The 19,459-nt window shown below is 44.5% G+C and overlaps 1 protein-coding gene across 2 annotated transcripts in view; it reads right to left on the bottom strand.

The window, feature by feature from the left end:
* Positions 1–13,741, bottom strand: part of MGAT5 (alpha-1,6-mannosylglycoprotein 6-beta-N-acetylglucosaminyltransferase) — a 319,813-nt gene extending 306,072 nt beyond the window's left edge. The window contains exon 1 of one of the 2 annotated variants that reach the window (XM_081052606.1): positions 13,369–13,741. The gene's annotated coding sequence lies outside the window, so the exon portion shown is untranslated. The remainder of the gene's footprint in view (positions 1–13,368) is intronic. The other variant, XM_081052607.1, reaches the window with a different exon arrangement.
* Between the last annotated feature and the right edge of the window lie 5,718 nt (positions 13,742–19,459).

Raw genomic sequence — 19,459 nt, 5'->3', positions numbered from 1 at the left:
CTGGAAGCCCTACAAAGCAGTGCACATGAAACTTATGTGATACTCTGATTCATCCCCCCCTGCTAAGGCTTTTGATGATGAGAGACCTAGAACCTGCCCTTGGCCCAGCAAGAGCTATAAAGCACATATATGGGAGGGGGAAAGGGTATGTAGCACGGGGCCAACATCTCTGTTCCTTTTCTCTCATTCAGCTGCATCCAATGCATGGGCCACAGTTTTTCACTTCTTAAGTAGTTAGTGTTAAGAGTACTTAAATCAGCCTAGTCTTTAATTAGGCTAGGGGAAAATTACTTTACAAGTCACTTCCCCTGAAGCTGTATTCTAAACTCTGTGAGCCCCCCAGTTCCGGGCTTATAGCAAACTTCTAATACTCCTTTACTAGCTGCAATCAAATTCTTAGATAACCTTCCTAAACACAATTTCAAACACATATACTTACCGCCCTAAGAGTAATATAAATGAGAATAAAAGGGAAATAATTTATAACAAACCTAACATGCATTTCAATATGCAATTTGTTGGGCAAGACTAATCTAGAAGGTATAATGGAGACATTAGGTGCTTGTACTTTAATGTAAAATCAAAGAGTAGGTCAGGTACAAATGTGGACTGACACAGGTAATGTGTTGAAGCCATGGATGGTGTGATTTTTCAAAATAGCCAACACCTTATGGTAAATTTCCCAGTAAAACAAAGCACCATCTTTCTTCATCGCCTGAGAAAGTCAATGCTCACTTAAACCGTGCAAAATACTCCTTGTTGATATGCACGTTAGGTCTCCAGGTTCAGGTAATAAACAGGTTTTGTTTTTTCACCCATGATTATATCACAGCAGAACACAGGATATACTCTGGGGTGTAAGAGTGTTCCACCCACCACAAATGATTAGCATCCCTGGTCCCCACCCAATAAATGCTAACAGCACCCCTCAATCACTGACCACCAAAACTACTCCATAAATTTCCAAAATGCCTCCATAAGACGTACGGAGCTAGCTAAAATCCACACTGCAGTTTCCATGCTCTGCGTACCTCTGGGTATATCAAACTGGACCACTGAGGTGACATTCCCCAAGAAACTGGGAGTGGCATGACAGCAGCAAAATCAGTCTTCTTGCGGGGCTTCTCTAGTAACAAGTGCCCTTCCCCAGAGTTTTGCCCTTGGGACAAGAAAAGCAGAAGGAATCAGGAAGGAGAATACAGCTCTGAGTAGATGAGGAGGAGGGGAAGCAAAGGGGGTTTCTGGGGTGCCCAGAGTCTGGATCCCAGGCTGCAGGCAGCTCCTGGTTCCTGCTCCTGTAGCCCTCATGTGAAATCTCCCCTTTTGTTGAGGCAAGCTCCAGCAAGTTTCTGTTTGCTAGTACCCAGAAGAGTCCTTATTAATTACACACGTCCAACCACCTGCAGGGATGGCCACCCACCTAAATTCCGTGGGAGCAGTTAACATCAAAAATGCTCAGGAGAACCTATTCTAATGTCAAAGAAGCTACTTTATTTGGGGGATGTTTCTCAGATTTTACCTAAGCTCTTCATGCTGGACTTGAAGCCCATTAATTTTGATTCTGTTCTCACTGCCAATAAATAAATGGGCCAGTGACCATTCTTCAACTGGCACTTCAGATTCTACAAGACACATCCAGATCATTCTAAAGCTTTTCTGCCTCAGCTCCTTCTCATCAATCTCATTACCCACAACACACAAATAACACTGTTATCCTTTCTTGACAGGATCGGAAAATTTAGGTATTGGAGAAATTTGGCCTTTAAGGGCCTAATTAGGTCTGAGAGAAAAACTAATTTTTTTCCAAGGTCTTTCAAACACCAAAAGTCCATGATTTAATGTCTCTAATCTTATGATACTCAGAAATAATACCACCTGAATTCAGAAATGTGGCAATAAGGACCAGTTGCCAGGAAGATGCTCTAAAAGAAACCAAGCTCACTGTTTCTCTACCTCTTCCACTAATGGACTCCATTATACCACAGAAAAGGCACTGCTGGAATCTCATGAATAAATAACTAGCACTGGAATGGAATTTGTGTCCACCTTAATTCCAGCTAGTTTCTACAAAGGAGCATCATTTAAATTAGAACAAAGGAAGGGGAGGGGCATACTACTACTTACCATGGAACATTTTAGAACTGCTTGCAAAGCTCCCTGAATAAGTCAATGAGGTATAATGTTAAATAGCAAAAAAACATAGTTGTTGAATCTAAGTAAACAGAAAAGAAAGTTTGAGTATGACACAACTAAAGGGGTAGTTTTCACATCTGCCAGATTTGTTTAGTGTAATTTCCATTGGAGTATCAGGAGAATTAAAGGTCACTTATTTGAATAGTGTCTCCTGTTTGGAGGGTCACAACCAACGGATGGGTTACAAAATCAATTCAGTGCAAAGGTCAGAAAACTTTTAAGAACCAGATAGTAGTAAATACTTTAGGCTTTGTAGGCCAGATACTCTCTGTCACCACTATTCAACTCTGCCATTGTAACCTGGAAGCAACCATAAACAATACATGAACAAATGGGAATAAGTGGCTGTGTTCTGATAAAACTATTTTTACAAAATGGGCAGCAGGTACAGTGCTGACTCCTAACCTGCATTTTTTAAAGTAAATTAAATAGAACAGAAATCATCAGAGGACAACAGTTAGAGGGTAGGTATGTTGTTTCATGAACTTTTCTCTCTGTTACCATGTTTCCCTGAAAATAAGACCTAGCCAGACCATCAGCTCTAATGCATCTTTTGGAGCAAAAATTATTATAAGACCTGGTCTTATCTTCTATAATATAATATAATATACTACAAGACTGGGTCCATTATATTATACTGAGTCCAGTATAATATAATTAATATAATATAATATAATATAATACAATATAATACTGGGTCTTATATTAATTTTTGCTCCAAAAAATACATTAGAGCTGATGGTCCGGCTAGTTCTTATTTTCGGGGAAACACGGTATATACATGTATATGTGAGTTCTGAGTCATTTTCCAACTGCAAGTTGGGAGTCAAAAGCCACCATATTAGAAATAATAAATAGTTGGAGAAAAAAACACAAGTCTGCTTCTGACTGAAACTGGTAAGAATTTAAAGAACTTTTATGTTAAGAAAGAAAAAGGGGGTAGATACAATGGGCAAGTTCTTCAGCCTAAAGTATAATCCTAAGAGAATATTTAAAAACATTACATTCTTTAAAAATAATATTTAATTACAAGTAGTCCAAAATGATCTTCAAAAGGACACCAAAAGCATTTCATATGCTATTCAAGTACCTGACATGAGCTGTGTAACAGTTAGCAACTGCTATATAACAAATTTCCCCAAAACTCAGTGGCTTAAAACAATAATCTTATTTCCACAACTCCACAAGTAAGCTGGTTGGTTCTGGTAATCTAGGACAGGCTTAACTGATCTTGGCAAGACATAGTCAGAAAACTTCAAGCAGCAGACAGTTCAGCTGGGGGCTGGCTGGTCTAGGATAGCCTCAGTTGACACAACTTGGCTCATACCCCAGTGTCTGTCAGATCTCTCCATTAAGCTAGTCTGGACATGTGCTCATGGCGGTGGCAGGGATCTGAGTGAGCAAGCCCAGCTGTGTAAAAGGCAATCAGAAACATGTAGGTCCTTGTAAATTGTTTACACAGCATTTGCTAACATTCCACTGGCCAACACAGGTCACGTGGCCAATACCATGGGATGGAGATGGAAGGGAAGGGGACTGACAACAAAGTTACAAGGCAAAGAGGATGAATACAGGGAGGTATTAATCAGGGCCTTTAGTGCCATCAGTCTACCACAGGCAGTATTTGTTGTTTGTCATCACCCTGACAGAAGCAGAGAGATTTTACATTATTTTAAGTTTTCCGATTAGCAGTTCTCCTTTTGTTTTTCCATGATCACCTCTGAAGCAGGAAAGCAGAGTGAAAAGAGCACAATGATGCTCACTTTTGTACCCTGACTGTACCACTTCTGGCTACATGACCCTGGGTAAGTTTCCCTGCACCTCCGTTTCCTTATTGTAATGGCAGGACTGCCGACAACGTAAGGTGAGACATGCAAACATGCATAGCTCAATGCCTAGCCGTAGCAGAACTCAAATCTTAGACACTGTGTTTTGCAAATGGTTGATTTGAATATTCAGTTGGCCCTCCACATCCACTGATATTACTTACATCCACAGATTCAAGCAACCACAAATAAAAAATAAAAAAAAAAATCCCAGAAAATCCCAAAATGCAAAACTTAAACTTGCCACATGCCAAGCACTACACTGAATCTCGGTAAATGTCATTACATGTAGACACACCCTGCTGTAGCCTATATACAAATAAAGGTTGTATGCAAATACTTCACCATTTTATATACAGGACTTGAGCTTCTATCTGAGGAGGGGCCTGGAATCAGTGTTTTGGTGGATACTGGGGGACAACTGTTCTCAAAAATACGAGGAACAAGGAAAGAGGCAAATCTCTTGTAACAGTCAAGTTCCTCAACAAAAAGGAGTAACTCCTTTACATAAAAAGTAACAATCCATTTCGTCACAAAAAGTTTTGAGGACGGTAGCAGGCAGATAAGCAAAGGTGTTCACGTCTTAATCCCTGGAACCTGTGAATTGTTATCTTACAGGACAGATGTGATTAAGTTACGGACTTTGAGATGAGGTTACTGGATGGTCCCCATCTAATCACATGGATCCTTAAAATCAGAGGACCTTTCCCAGTTGTGGTCAGCGAGCCAGCCTGATGGCAGCAGGACACGGAATCAGCACAACATTGTTGGTTTTGAGTAGGGGAAGAGGCCACAAGCCCATGAATGTGGCTGCCCTCGAGAAGCTGGAAAAGACAAGGAAACAGATTCTCCCCCAGCGCCTCCAAAAAGGATGGATACCATGATCTTAGCCAGTGAGACCACGTTGGGTCTCTGAACTACAAAATGATAAAACAATAAATTCATGTTGCTTGAAGCCACTAAGTTTGTGGTTATTTATTACAGCAACAACGGAAAGACTACATAATCTTGTGATCTTTATACTAAAGGTTGACAGTGAGGAAATAGAAAAGTCTCTCTTGAAGCCACTAGACTGAGAGAAAGAAAGTCTGGAACCCAGAGAACACTAACCAGGCATAGCATGAAAAATGGAAAGCTGTATCTGAGTCCGCTTATAGGGGCAAGTACAGAAAAGGCATTATCATGGAATAAGCAACTCATTATCATGGAAAACCTTTATTGCAGTCTACAGAAAAGTACAACAAAATAAATATCCTTACAATCTCCAACCATATACTAAAGGAAGCCACATTAACAAAATCCTTCCACAGACATTTTTCTAGAGACTTCATTTAACTAATGGCTCCTCCAGATCTGCAGCTCCAACCCTGATCACTCCCACTTCTTTATATAGGTAACATTAAAACAAGGTAATAAGCCCTAGCTGTGTGAAAGTGGACATGCACACACATGGACACGCACACACACAAGCGAGCGCGCGCGCGCGCGCACACACAGACATACACACACACACACTCATTGACTCACCTACAAAGTCCCAATTTGTTGGGCTTCCTGAGGCCATGAATTATAATTATGCTCATGGTGAGGAGCGAAAAAATATCAACAAAAGATCCACTGATTTGAAAACCAGAACTCTAAAAAGATACAACCAAACAAGACCTCAAAATTAGGAACACACCTAAGAATATTCTCAAGGACAGATTAAAAACACTAGAGCGGATGAGTGTGCTGAGCTCGCCACGAAGATACATTAGTAGAAGAATCTCACAGATGTAGGAGAAGCCAAAATGCTTCATTTGGCAGATGTAAAACCAAAATCATAGAGCACTAAACTGACCTACGTGAAGACATCTATCTAACTGCAGAGAGGCCTGGCCTGCCGTAGTCGGAATTTACTCATGATGCCACCCTGCCCAGCTGATTGTGTGACTGGGAGTTGGGCCCTCTGCAAGGCAACGGAGCTTCCCAGGGAGCTCTATAGACCTCTCTGAGAAACCCTTGGGGCCAGATATATGTTTTAACCAAGTTGGGGAAAAACTTTCCCTTTCTGGAGCTCAGTGGGTATCAGAATAGCAAATAAGGAATGGTGAACCTCTAGAAGAAAACGGGTCACATTTACCCAAGAGAATGATACTTTTGCATACTAAATAAGGTACAGTGAAGGATTAGCCACAGAACAGTGCCACTTTTACATCTAGCAAGCACAATAGTGAGAAATCACATAAAGCAAGCACAATAGTGAGAAATCACATAAGGGGAGGAGGGGGGAATGTACTGTTTGTAGTCACTGGAGACAAGAACTTTGTTAAAGAGGAAAGGCCATCGGATGGTCAGAGGGCCTTGAAGCTGTGTTGGCAAAGGTCTCACAGAAGACTGGGGACTCCTCAAGTATTGGGCAGGGGATGGAGAAAAGTGTCCCTTTCCCGCCAAATCCTCACTTGGTGCTGCCTCTGACCTTGGTGGCTCTGAAAATTTGCAGGTGGGGGGAGAGTGAAGTACACTAAACAGAAATACTAAGAAAAGTAAAGGAAAACAGAAAGATCATCCTTAGCAGAGACAACGGCTTCCTAAACAAAGACGCATAAGAGAAAAGAATTGGTCATTTAGAAAACTCCTCATTGGCAGGAACACTAGTAAATAAAAAAATCTAGTGAATAAAAAAAAATTAGTGTTGAAAGTAACAGATGGTTAAAGAAAAAAGCAGCTGCAAAGAGAGTGATATCAATCTCCCCGTTTTTTTTAAAGTAGTTGTTTAACAGTGAAGCTGATGAAGGTATGTAAACAGAATTCGGGCAGCATGTGGCAGTGTAAGTACTTAGCCACTTTCCCCAGGGCGCTGTGCCACGTAACCACAGTAGCCATGAACCTGGTCATCTTCTGCTCTTAGAATGTCAATTCCCCAAGGGAAAAAAATAGTTTCAGTTGAGAAAGCAGGTTATTTCTAGGCTGAGAAGTAAGGAAGGAGGCTTTTTACTCCTAAACACAGAAAAATAAACATCCCCCAAAATAGTGATAATAGAGGGCTAGTTCTTCATAGGTAAGCATTTCAACTGTCTACTAAACAGAGCCTGCCAGCAAAGGGAAAAGCAACTTGAGTTTTTCCTCAATATTTTTTCTTTGTTCAATAACGGAATTTCACTTCCCTATTCTCCACCTCCTTTGCCACATATATAAGATTATACAGTGTTAGGACTTAGCAGAGCTTTGGAGCTCATTCAACCCCCTCTTACTTTTCAACTTAAGAATTGAGGCCCACAGTGGTCACGTGGGCTGAATAAGTGTGTTCTTCACTTCCATGCTGCCTTCTAACTGAATTTAATTAAGCTCCTCTGTGTGGGCCCTGACCAGGCCTAGACTTTAACCTCTTGAGCAGCTAAGGACTATGTATTAACCTGAAACTTTCAGAATCAGGAATAGGTGAGAGCACGGATGTGCCAGGTGCAATCCTAGTCATATGAAAGGAATAAAAATTAAAGGAAATGGTGCTCATTTGTATGCCCAACAGGAACATTCCGTGAAGTACGATGATCCCAGTGGTCAGAGAAACATTTTGCAGGGCCTCAGCAATCTTCCTAGGATTCCACTGATATTGTGGGTTTGTCCCCACCAGGCCTCTATTGGAACAGTTAAGGAAGAGCCCTGACACATCTGCCAGGTCTCCCCTTGCTCACGCCATGCTCCTAAAGACATCAATGCTGAAAGCGACCATGAGCCCTAAGACAGACAGAAAGACAGACAGACAGACAGACAGACGGAGATTACATAAGAGAATTTCAGAGTGAAACATAAATTCCATCCCAGACTGTATCCTTAAGACGTCATACTTAAAAAGGGACTTGAGAAAGGGAATGTCTTGCTTAAAAATACATAAGTTGCTTAGACTCTCCCATTTGGGGTGAGTAAAGGAACTTGGACACACTCATTTGCTCCCCCCAAGATTCCAAGGTTAAGGTGGGTGTGAGTGTACCCAGGATTCTGGGAATGGGAGGGACAGATGTGAAATGACCATCATAATCTCTTCGTGGATCCTCCCTATAAACAAAGCAGACATCTGTTATCAGTTGTTATCAACTGTTCCTGTGAGACCAAAGGTCAGAACTGAGGCCCAGCTTTGCCACTGCTGCCTGCAGGTGAGACTTGGAGCAAGTCCGTCCACCTCTCTGCACCTCCATGACGTCAGCAAGAAAGAGCAGGGATCCAGGGGGATCTCTCTGAGGTCCCTTCCGGCCCCAGAGTGTCTAAGACTCCTCACGGCTTTCCTTGGAAAGAAGGTGCTGGCTAGCATAGGGTGAAGTTTCTAGCCTGAATGACCAAGCATATTCCAGCTAACATGCACCCTGGACCTAGACCACCTGGGTTCAAATCCTCACCCTGCCACATGCTAGTGGTGTGTGACTGGCCAGGTTTCATAAACTCCTAATATCTCAGCCTCCCTACTGTGTTTCCCCCAAAATAAGACCTAGCCAGACAATCAGCTCTAATGCGTCTTTTGGAGCAAAAATTAATATAAGACCCAGTCTTGTTTTACTATAATTTACTATTATATTACTATTATATACTCTAATTTATTATTATATTATTATATTATATTATACTATATTGTAAGACCCGGTCTTATTTTACTATAATAAGTACTTATTTTACTTATATTTTACTATAAGACCGGGTCTTACAATATAGTATAATATAATAATATAATACCAGGTCTTATATTGATTTTTGCTCCAAAAGACACATTAGAGCTGATTATCTGGCTAGATCTTATTTTCAGGGAAACACGGTATGTATGAAGTGGGAATGACATTCGTATTTACCTCAGCGACGCAGTGAAGAATAAAAGAAATACAAAAGGAGCATTTGCAATCATGTCAATTATAGAAGATAGATTTTGTTCCATCACCATCTCCCCTATTTTCTCGCCCACGGTTCTTGACATTTCTCCAAGACATGCAGTCTTTACGCTGATCACCAACACAACACACTCCCATGGGTGGACTGAGACATGAAAGTGATCCAAAACTATTAGAGAGGAAGACTGTGCAGTGTAGGGTACTTATAAAAAGCATCTTACCAGCATGACAGGACTTATAAGCTGTCTGTGCTCAGAACTACAACACTAAGGAGTGGGTTTAGACAGGAGTGGGCAGCACACGTTCCTTCAAAAGCCAGCCACAAAAATCAAAGAGGGATGCAGATAAGTGAGGCTGTTATTATTCTAGGAATAACCTTGAAGTGCTGACTGTTTAAAAAAAAAAAAAAAAAACTTGCAACCAGTATTTAATTCTTATAAGTAACAAAATACTTGGATAAAGCCACTCCTGAGTTCATGGGCAACAGAGTAGAGAAATACTCCTTAGCCATCCTGGGAAACCACCCCAGCTGGGGCCAAGGTCTAGCAGGCATAAAAGCAGGCATGGCAGTGGGGGTGACAGTTTACAGGGAGAACTGCTCCCACCAAACCCAGCCATGAGAGCTTACCCCCCACCCTTGCTTCTCCCGATCTTTTCTGAGGCCAAAGGGCCCAACAGGAAAGCCCGTTTTCTTTCCAGAGGTTACTTGTTCAGACAAGAGAGCTGTGGGATTTTGAAGAAATAGTGTGATTCCTCCAACCCCTCTCATGTATACATCCAGCCTTCCAAATGTGACAAAGTTGGGGAAGGATGCATTTAACTGTGGCAAAGAAAAAACAAATAAATAAAACAGCTCAAGTGGGCAAACACAGCTCAAGTCTCAACTCTTCCAGCTGAAAACATGGTTACAGTCCTAAGGCTCCTGGGACCCACGTTGGCGGCTTTCCAAGAACTATTAGTTTGCATTAACACACTGAAAGAGAAGGTCAGATAAATTAAAAGTGAGAAGGTAATTTTGAAGAAGGACATCTTTATACCCAGCACCAGCACAGAGTGTCGCTCATGGTGGCTACCCAGTAAACACTCAGTGCATCTACCTGCAGCTGGCACAGAGGTCATCACAACTGTGCTTGGATTTTTCATGTTGACACAGGGTGCAAGACAGTCTAGAGACATGGCTTAGATTAGAAACTTTAAAGAGATGAGGTTGTGGAGGTCTTTACACAATTTCAAACAGAAATTTTAAGGATTGGTCATCTTCTGGCTATTAAAAGGGACTCTATACATCAAAGCAATTATGAACTTTAAAGCCAGCCTAGTAAAACTTGCACTGACAAGTACCCAATTTATTTCTGACCCAAGCCTCTCAGCTGTCACCCACATGGTACTCTCCCCCAAACATAAAATGATTTCTATTCTTTTTCTTTACGTTCTTGGATTCTGGAACACATACACCTTCCGTCAGCCAAAATGACCCGTTAACCGTTCACCTGCCACCAGGACCCTGCCCCAAACTTTGACATCTACCATAACAAATCCCTAGAGACAATACTCTTGACAGCACATGCTTTCCTGAGATCTACTATAATAACATCCACAAAGAATGCCATCCCCAACCACTACCCCACCTTCCCAGAGCCAGGAGACCCCAGACTCACTAGGAGGAGGGAATAAATATGAGTCCCCACTGCTCATGGGAAGGAGCAGAGCAACTACCTGCCCAGATGACCCAAGTTTTACAGATGACTGCCCTTTGCAATTCTCCAGACATCTCTGCAGGGAACACTGGTCACTGCCTGTCCCCTGCCAAAATCAAACTGAAAGTGACTCTGCATTGACTTTGATTCTAAGCGTATGGCGTACTAGGAAAAGTCATGTCAAATGACAGGGTGACATCTAGAAGAGATCCTAAGGAGTCACACCTCTCAGGGGAGTGACCACGGGCCCGTCCCCCTGGGCTAGGGTCATAGGGGGACTCTGGCATTTCAATGCTTTGGGAGGCTAGCTGGGCATAAGGCTGATTGGTTATTTTTAAACTGAGAAAACTGAATGGGAAAGGGAAAAATTTGAATTCCTATGATCTCCTGAGGTCCCTTCCAGCTCCAAGATGCTACCAAAGAACACTGCATATGCACATACATATGCCCATGCTTCCTTATAAAAACCTCTATGGATGTGTGACTATATATAAACATGTACTGTATTCACACTTTCAAACACAAAGCACTTGAAATGCGCATTGCTGAGGAGATGCAAAAGCCCATGAGAGACTTTGCAGCATTGGCTGGAACACACAGATGCCACCGGCAGATCTGGGCGAGCCCCCCAGCTCTGCTGCCACTGCAGTCCACCTTAAAACCAACTGCCACCGCTTGTTGAGGTGCAACCGCTGCAAAGCCCCAAATCAGCACTGCACACTCCTTTCTCCTAGTGACTCCAATCACAAGTGTCCCAGACTTGAGAAGGCAGGCTGGAACAAAGGGGATGAAAGGAAACTCCCAAACCTTAATCCCAGGCACCCAGCTCTGCCCTGCCAGAGTCTGGTGTGAGGCAAAGCAGCTTCCTTCCCCTCTTCTCCCAGCCCCTAAAAGGGGCAAAAAGTCACCGCCTACCTGCCTTCCCCCATCACCTAGTTTTTTCAGGGCCTCTCCACTTCAGAATGACTACAAGGACATCAGCTTGGTAACAAGAAAACTAAAAAGGCCTCTAGAAAGGGGAGTTTTGCTCTAATCCTAACAGCCAAAAATTTGAGAGTGCCTGTCTCAGCCCTGAGCAATAACAACAAAAAGAATTTGTAGGCAAGAAGGGGGAGGTGAAAATTCATGTATTAAAACAGATCAGTGATGGTTTGCTCATCATGAAAAACTGTTCTGTGACTTTTCTTGAATCAAAACCAAGGGAGTTCTGATCCTAGACAAGGCTCAGGACATGAGTGACACAGTGCCTAACATGGGGGGGCATAAGGGGGTCATTTCTGGAGTAAAAACCAGCCAATTTTCTCGGGTCCTTACAATGAACGAGGGGCACGGAGCACCAGCTCCTCTCTTTAGAAAGAGATCCTGCCTCTAACACTTGGATTCCAGTGTTTACAAGTGCAGTGTTTCCATTCCACCGAACCCCACACAAACCTAAGCTTTCCCCTTAACTTCACAGCCTGCTAAGCGCCCAACCTTCCCCGTCTGAGCCGCCAGAGCCGGGTGCAGAGAGCGGCGTCCGCCTTGGGCCAGGCCTGGCAATAAGTGCCATGAGTACCAGGCCCTCGACCTTTCCTCGGGCATTTCTGAAAACCAATGCATCTGCTGGTTCCGGCATCCCCCAGGCACCGAGCACCCTGTAGGTGCTCCGAACGCGGCTGGACAATGCAAGCGCCACCCCTTCCCTCTACGGCGCGGTAGCTACGAAACCATGGCATTGTGTGTGACAGCGAGTGTGTGCGCCAACGTCCCCGCGCTCACACACCCCCTTCCACCCAGTGTGCTCGCCGCGCGGGGTCCGCGCGCGTGGCGAGCGCACAGCCAGCGGGTCCACCCGGCAGGCGGCCACACCGCCAGGCCCCTGGCCAACCGGCCTCGGACCTGGCCTCGGGGAACGGTGGATGACATGCACGCCTCGGTTCCCAGTCACGGAAGCGGCTGGCCAGAGATGAGTCTGGGGCCGAGCAAAGGCGAGGCAGGGGACCCGGACGCCCAAGGGCGACAGGCGGGCGCCGCGCCCCCCACTCGCGCGCCCGGTCGCCCCCAACTTTGCGAGCCGCGGGCCGGGAGGGGGCCAGGGCGGCCCGCGACTCGGCAGGAAGTTCCCAAGGCCGCACTGAGCATGCTCTCGGGGAGTGTGTGCGCGGGTGTGGGGCTCTACACTCCCCGCAGCCTCTCCCGCCAGGCAGCCTAGTATAGCGCGCCTGCGGGATCGGGGGCCGCCGGCGGTCCCCATGGGGTGGGGGGCACCGCTGGACTTCCCTGGTCCCCCGGACAAGAGCGCCCGCCGCATCTCTCCTTCCCCGGGGCCCGGTACCAACCTCCCTTCTTCTTACTCCCCACTGGACCGTGGCGGAGTCAGCCCTGCACGCCCAGGTCTAGGGGACCCCAGCCCGGCTCACGTCCGCAGCGTAACCCCACTAAGCCGCGGTCAGAGCGCCTATCTGCTGCCAACCCTCGCCGCTCGCCTCCAGCCCGCGCAACCAAAGCCTCCTCTGGACAGTCCCTTGAAAAGACCACAAGCCCTCTCCCCACGGGTCCTGGGGGCCTGCAGCCTCCCTTGGGGAGGGGCTGTCCCGGGCAGGAGGGCGCCTCGAGGCGCGTCCCCGACTGCACTCCCAGGTCCCGCAGAGCGGCCGCGACCGAGGCACCCACGCAGGCGGCGGAGGGGTGGCAAGCGGAAGCCCCCCGCTGCGCCGCCCTCAATGTTGGCTCCCCGCGCCTTCCGCGGTCCGCTCTGCGCGCATCTTCCCGCGGGGATGGCGAGCTTCGAGGCGATCGCCCCGACCCAGTGGCTCTCACCTCTGTGTCGGGCAGCAGCAGCAGCAGCAGCCGGTAGCCGCCGACCCTGTGGGGCCCAAGGCGCGGCGGAGCTCGGAGTAGCGGCGCCCCGACCCTGCGGCGCGGGCACCTGGGCTGGATCGCGCCCGGGGCCGCCGCGGCAGCCGCGGGAGCCGCAGGGCCGCCGCCGAGCTGGCCGCTGCAGGGACGGTCTGCAAACTCCCAGCCCTGGCGGGGCCGCGCGTGGCGCGTCCACACTCCGCCCGGACGCGGCAGAGACACTCCTCGCGGGCTCAGCCGAGCAGGATGGGGGCCTGTCCGCAATTTCTTCTAACCCTCCCCTATCCGACCTCTCCAACTTCTCCCCGCTTCTGGTCTCGCGGCTCTGAAAGGCAGGGATTCCGGCCAGGGACATTCGGCAAACTCCCCGCCCTCCCCGGCGGAGCGCTCAGCCAATTCGGAACGCCCCAGCCTCCCAGGGGCTGTCTACAAACTATCAACCCTGTCGGAGAGGACTTCTAACCGCTCAATTCCGCAGCCCAAAGGGAGGAAGAAGCGAGGGAGACAGTTTGATCGCGGCCATAAATAATATTCTATTAAGGTCAGGGGCAGTGTGCAAATGCTGATATGACACGGCATCCTCCAGAGTGGTGCAGTCCAGCCCTCTAAGCACCAGGGCCCTTCCAGCAGTGAAGCCCTGTGAGGAGAGACTGTGGGCTCAACCACCGACAGGTGCAGAGAGCTTTAATAAATGCCCTAACCCTCAGTTTCCACCCTCGTAGGATGGGATATATGAAGCAGTGTGAGTGTCTGTTACTTGGTTTTTGTGACCTCGGGCAAGCCACTCAACCATATGAATTCATCTTCTTCATCTATGAGCACAAGAAATGCTGCTTCATGAGATTATTTTGAAGATGAAATAAAGTATATGTACTTAGCACTAGATGACACATAGCAGGGGCTCAGTAAACGAATTCTGTTTCTTTCTCTTTCCCCCTCCCATCCCCGGGATTTATGAACACTGTGGACAGGCTAGCTGAACATTGTACTGTTGTAAATTCAAAGAGAAATAAAATGCCCTGAAGGTACCACAAAGAACATTGACTGACATGACATATTAAATCCAGCCAAGCCCCTACATCACTAAACACTATAGATTGTTGTTAAGTAGTATGTGGAATGCAAAGAGAGTGGCGTAGTGGGTTACCTAGGGGTGAGAATGACAAGATTTATAACCCCAGTAAGTTCCAGGCCTTGTAACCAGTCATGATGTCAAGTTACTGTATGAGGGTTTATGTTCAACTTTCCTTTTCATTCCCTGCAGGATTTCTCCATCCCCATTTCACGGTCCGGTCCTCGCCGGGGTCTTCTCTCTTGAATTGAGATCACCTCACTCTGTTGCCCACTCTCCCCAGCAGAGGGTTTTAAAAAACCGAAACTTGTGGAATTTTGGGACTGTAGAAATGACTTAGCCCAACTCCCTCATTTTGTGAGTGAGCTCTCTGGGTCACCCCGCTGGTTAGGGAGGTCTCCTGACTTCAGGATCTTAATAGAACACACCCCTTGCCTTCTCTTGCATTGACCTAGCTCTAGGCTCTAGGCACATTAGGTCAGTCCTACATTTAACTTCAAGATGAAGGAAGTGCCTTTAACATTTTTTAAACAGATAGGTGCCAAATTTTTCACCCCTTGGATCCTCAGCTATCAGAAACTGCCCAGTGATGTTCAAGAATCACAAGGAAATGTGCAAGGGCAGGATCATTTCTCTGCACAACACCTTTCAGTGAAATCCCAGGAATTGTTAGGAGGCACGTATTTTCCTCAGTCCCTTGGACAAAAATAACATCTCAAGCTCTCTTGGACACTGGTAGGGAAATAGAAGAATGGTGACATCTGGTGGTTGGACTTTCTGTACTTTGGATACTGATGGTACAAATTCTAATCGTAATCGATTCGCTTTGAAGCCAAGTTCCTGTGGGTTGTTAATAATTTTACCACCTGGTGACCTAGAGATTCCTGAAAGACATCAATCATTTAAACTTTGCAGACCCACCACTGTAGAGGATATTACAGATGCTTATCGTTTTAGGATTTTTTTACAAGTGTGTATGTGTATATAGAGAAAGTATGAGAACAATATTCATATGTACACACATTATATGTATTTTATGTAATACACATATATTTGTATTATATATTCTATTGATTTGTATAAATAATTTACTTGGCAATGCCTTTGAGGGAAATGAATACTATCGCAATTGTTTTTCTTACAGAGTTAAGATTTTAATTTATAGCAATAATTGCTAAAGGACACTACTTGCAGACACAAAGATGCTTACTAGGATGGAGTTATATATTTCATCATATCCTCTCAAGAGAGAATTCATTACAAACCTAGAGAGGAAGAAAATAACACAGTGGGATTTCAACAGTGAAAGCCCTGGCAGCTGATGATCAAGGTCATGCTTACCTGGTGAACAGTGATTCATTTTTATCATTTCCACCCCTGTGAACAAGGGGTGTGAGGTTAATAGAAGAAAGATATTTGGGGTTACTTCACACAATGCAACAGTGTCTGTTGGTATTGCCAAATCGGCTCCACTTCATTCCATGTTTGTCCCAGGTGACACACTTTAGATAATTGCTCACTTATAAACCGAGAAAACACAACTGTGTCCACACAGACACATCCATTGTTTCTCAGCATCTCTTACTAAGCTCTATGTGAATTATATTCATCCTCATAACAACTCATAGAGTAGATTTTCCAATACTCATTCTAAAGAAGCAGCAGACAAGATTTGAAAAAGTTAAGTCATATGCCCCCTGAAAGTCACTCTTAAGTAGGGCCAGAGTCCAGGATTGACCCCAAAGTTTCCCAACTCCAGAGCCTAGAATCTTTCTACTACACTATGCTACCTACTTCCCAGGAAACCAGGAAGAAATGCAGATCAGGGCCTAAACCGCTCTGAAGGGCACACAAAATACTAAAGGGGATATTTAAGGTACTATACATAAACCACATTTCTCGATCTATTCAATTGTATGAAAATCATAAACAACAAAATAACAATTGTGTATATAAATCTTGTAAATCTGGGAGACATGTGATTCAATCTTGGAGCAGGTCCCTGTGAGATAAACAAATGAATTGTTTTTTCCTGCGTGGGACCCAAACTGTCTTTCATGGCTTGGTAATTATTCACGATATAATCCTGGTGGAAGGTAAAGCCTCTGATGGCATAGAGTTGATTGAATTTTTAGGACAGCACCATGGTGTTAATAATATTAGCTGAGATGTCTAGTATACAGTGGTAGAGGCAGCAGTGTCTTCACTTTACCAGTTCTATGACATGATTTTAGGAGTTGTTTCTAAATGCATATGCCTCTGAGCCTGACTCCACCTTTCCTTTAAATAAATTCTTTTTCTCCTTAAATCAGTCAAAGTTTCTCTTGCTTGTGTAAATAAGTAGCCTGACTGATACAGAATTAGAATCAAGAGGCACAAACCTTCAGGGAAACAAAGGAAATCAGGGATCAGTTATCTAGTCTGATTAAGGCTGAGGGTTGACTATCCAACTGGTTTAAAGGTGTTTTTTTTTTTCAGTGTAATTTTATTTTATTTTTTTTTTAATTTTTTTTTTTTAGTTTATTAGTTTTAGGTGTACAAGACAAGGTAATACTTAGACGTTCATCATTTATATCCCTCACACTGTGAACCCCCCTCCCCCCATCCACTATCCCTCCGACCTCACACTGAGCCATCACATTATATATATAAAATTATAGTTGGCATTCATTAATGTTTAGCTTCTGGTGTACAATGCCATGATCAGGCATCCACAGTATCCCTGAGGTGGTCTCCCAAATAGGACGCATGTCCATCGGATACCCAACAAAATCTTTACATTATTGTAAAGGGTTTTGATGCAGGTAGCCAGTGGCATACAGTAGCAAATACAGTAGCAAAACCACTTATTAAATTATCAATTGTTTTAACCTAGAATAAAGTACCCATTGAAATCAAGGCTTTGAGAGACCAAGCAGCTGAGGAATATGAGGACTGCTGGAGTAAGGTGGTTTTGTTTGTTTGTTTTATGGAGCTGGAGAGCTTAAAGAAAGAGAATAATGAGCTCTAACTCCTAATTGCTAGGCTCAAATTCCTAAATTCTCAGCTCAAAGCACATACATACCAGGGATTTTCTATGACTTCTAAAACAAACAATGACAATTATTTTTTTCTAGCAGTGGGAGACCAAGATAGGTGAAAACTAAAAACAGAGTTTGATCTTGTGGGTTGCTGAATTACAAAGTCACTCAAATTCACAGCCTAAACACTCTCTTATTTGAAATGAAGGGCATTGAGTAGAACAGAGCAGGACTTTTAGGATTGAAGGGAGAGACATGAGCGAATTTGGATAACAACGTCCTCCTCACCCCTCCAGTTCAGTGTTGACTTCCTTTGCCAAAGGAAGGCAACGATGGGGTTCCTGGCACACCTCTAAAGATCAATTGAAAAGACAAACCCTGAAAGAGAAGATTTACCCATCACAAGAGTTGTGAGATTCTGCTAATTCATTAAAGCAAAAACCTGGGGGATACATGTGATGTGAGATTCTGAGAATTCTACACCAAAGAAGGAAGAACATAGCTTTAGATCAGGCTGAATCTATTGATATGGAGGCAGTTACTAAAATTCTAGACTCAATATGCTCATTTGAGCCAACTGCTCATTTGGTTCCTGAAATCTAGACTCATGGGGGCCAGAATAAATAGTAATGCTAGCTGGCACTCATGGAGTTCTTACCAGGAGCCAAGAAGTGTTTAAAATACTTTTACATATTAAGTTCTTTAATCTTAAGAAGAAGCTTATGAGATATGTATTATCACACTCCCCCCCACTTATAACAAAGGAAACTGAAGCATTTAGAGGTTCAACAATTCCCTTCACACAGTTTGTAAGAGGTAAAGCTGAGGTTCAAATCAGATACCTTGATTCTAGATTTGGCTTTTAAGGTCTATGCCGAAATTCTTCTTATGAAGGTGAGATGCCAGAAATATCTTGATATCATGTAAAGGAAGGAATCCAATAATTTAGGGAAATGGTCTAATAGATTTATTAGGTGTGACCTATGTATCCATTGCAATGCCATGTCTCCCAAGATGGCCCAGAAGACACATATTTGCCTCAGCACTGAGAAGCACACTGGTGAGAGGAATGCCCACAGCTCTGGGAGAGTACTATAGTGGCTTTTCTCTGGAGGCCAGACCTCATGACAAAGACTTGTAGCCCTCACTCATTTTCCAAATATGCTGCCCATTAACCTGGAGCCCGAGAATAAAAGGGAGACTGGACACTTGCAGCAGACACCATTGGATGGCCATCAAAGGCCATTCCCAGTCCCATTCTCTGCTACATCCGACTACAGAGTCTGGAAAGCCAGATTCTTGCTTTCCCCACCTCTACTGTCCAAGTTCTGGGGGATAGGGCACCATGTGACCCAGTTTTGTCCAGCCATATCTAAGGGAAACTCTGCTGAGGAATTCTGGGAAAGATAATTTGTTTCCTTTTAACAGAGATGTAGGAGAAGATAGGTTCTCACCTTGGCCACCCTTGTCTTTCCTGCCTTTGAATGAGGTCACGATGCCTGGAGCTGCAGCAGCCATCCTTCAGACATAATGTATAAGCCAAAGCTTAAAAGCCACTCAGATTATCAGTACATAAAGATGAAAAGAGCCTGAGTCCTTGAGGAACCATTCCCACAACTATGTACCTCCAGGCTTCTTATTATAGGAGGGAAACAAATCCCTGCTTGTTAAGGCATTATTGGCCCACTTTTCTAACACCTGCAAACTAAAGCATTCCTAAATGATAAAGTAACCCTGGAGGAAGGATTCAAAATAACATCACAGATATGTGCTCTGTATCTTCTCACAACCAGAAGAAATCCCCAAATCACTTATATCTTTACTCTGTATTTCTTGAAAGCTTTAAAGAGGATCCAAACACATTTATGTAATTTACAGCAATACCTTAAAAAAAAAAAATCCCCTTCTCCCCTCTGTCTACTTTGATCACACCACCCAGCTGTTCCAGAGTATCTTGCTC

This window comes from Rhinolophus hipposideros, assembly GCF_964194185.1.
Source record: "Rhinolophus hipposideros genome assembly, chromosome: 6".
In the NCBI taxonomy this organism is placed as follows: Eukaryota; Metazoa; Chordata; class Mammalia; order Chiroptera; family Rhinolophidae; genus Rhinolophus; species Rhinolophus hipposideros.
Note: the sequence above shows the minus strand (reverse complement) of the source record. Positions and strands in the feature narration are given on the sequence as shown.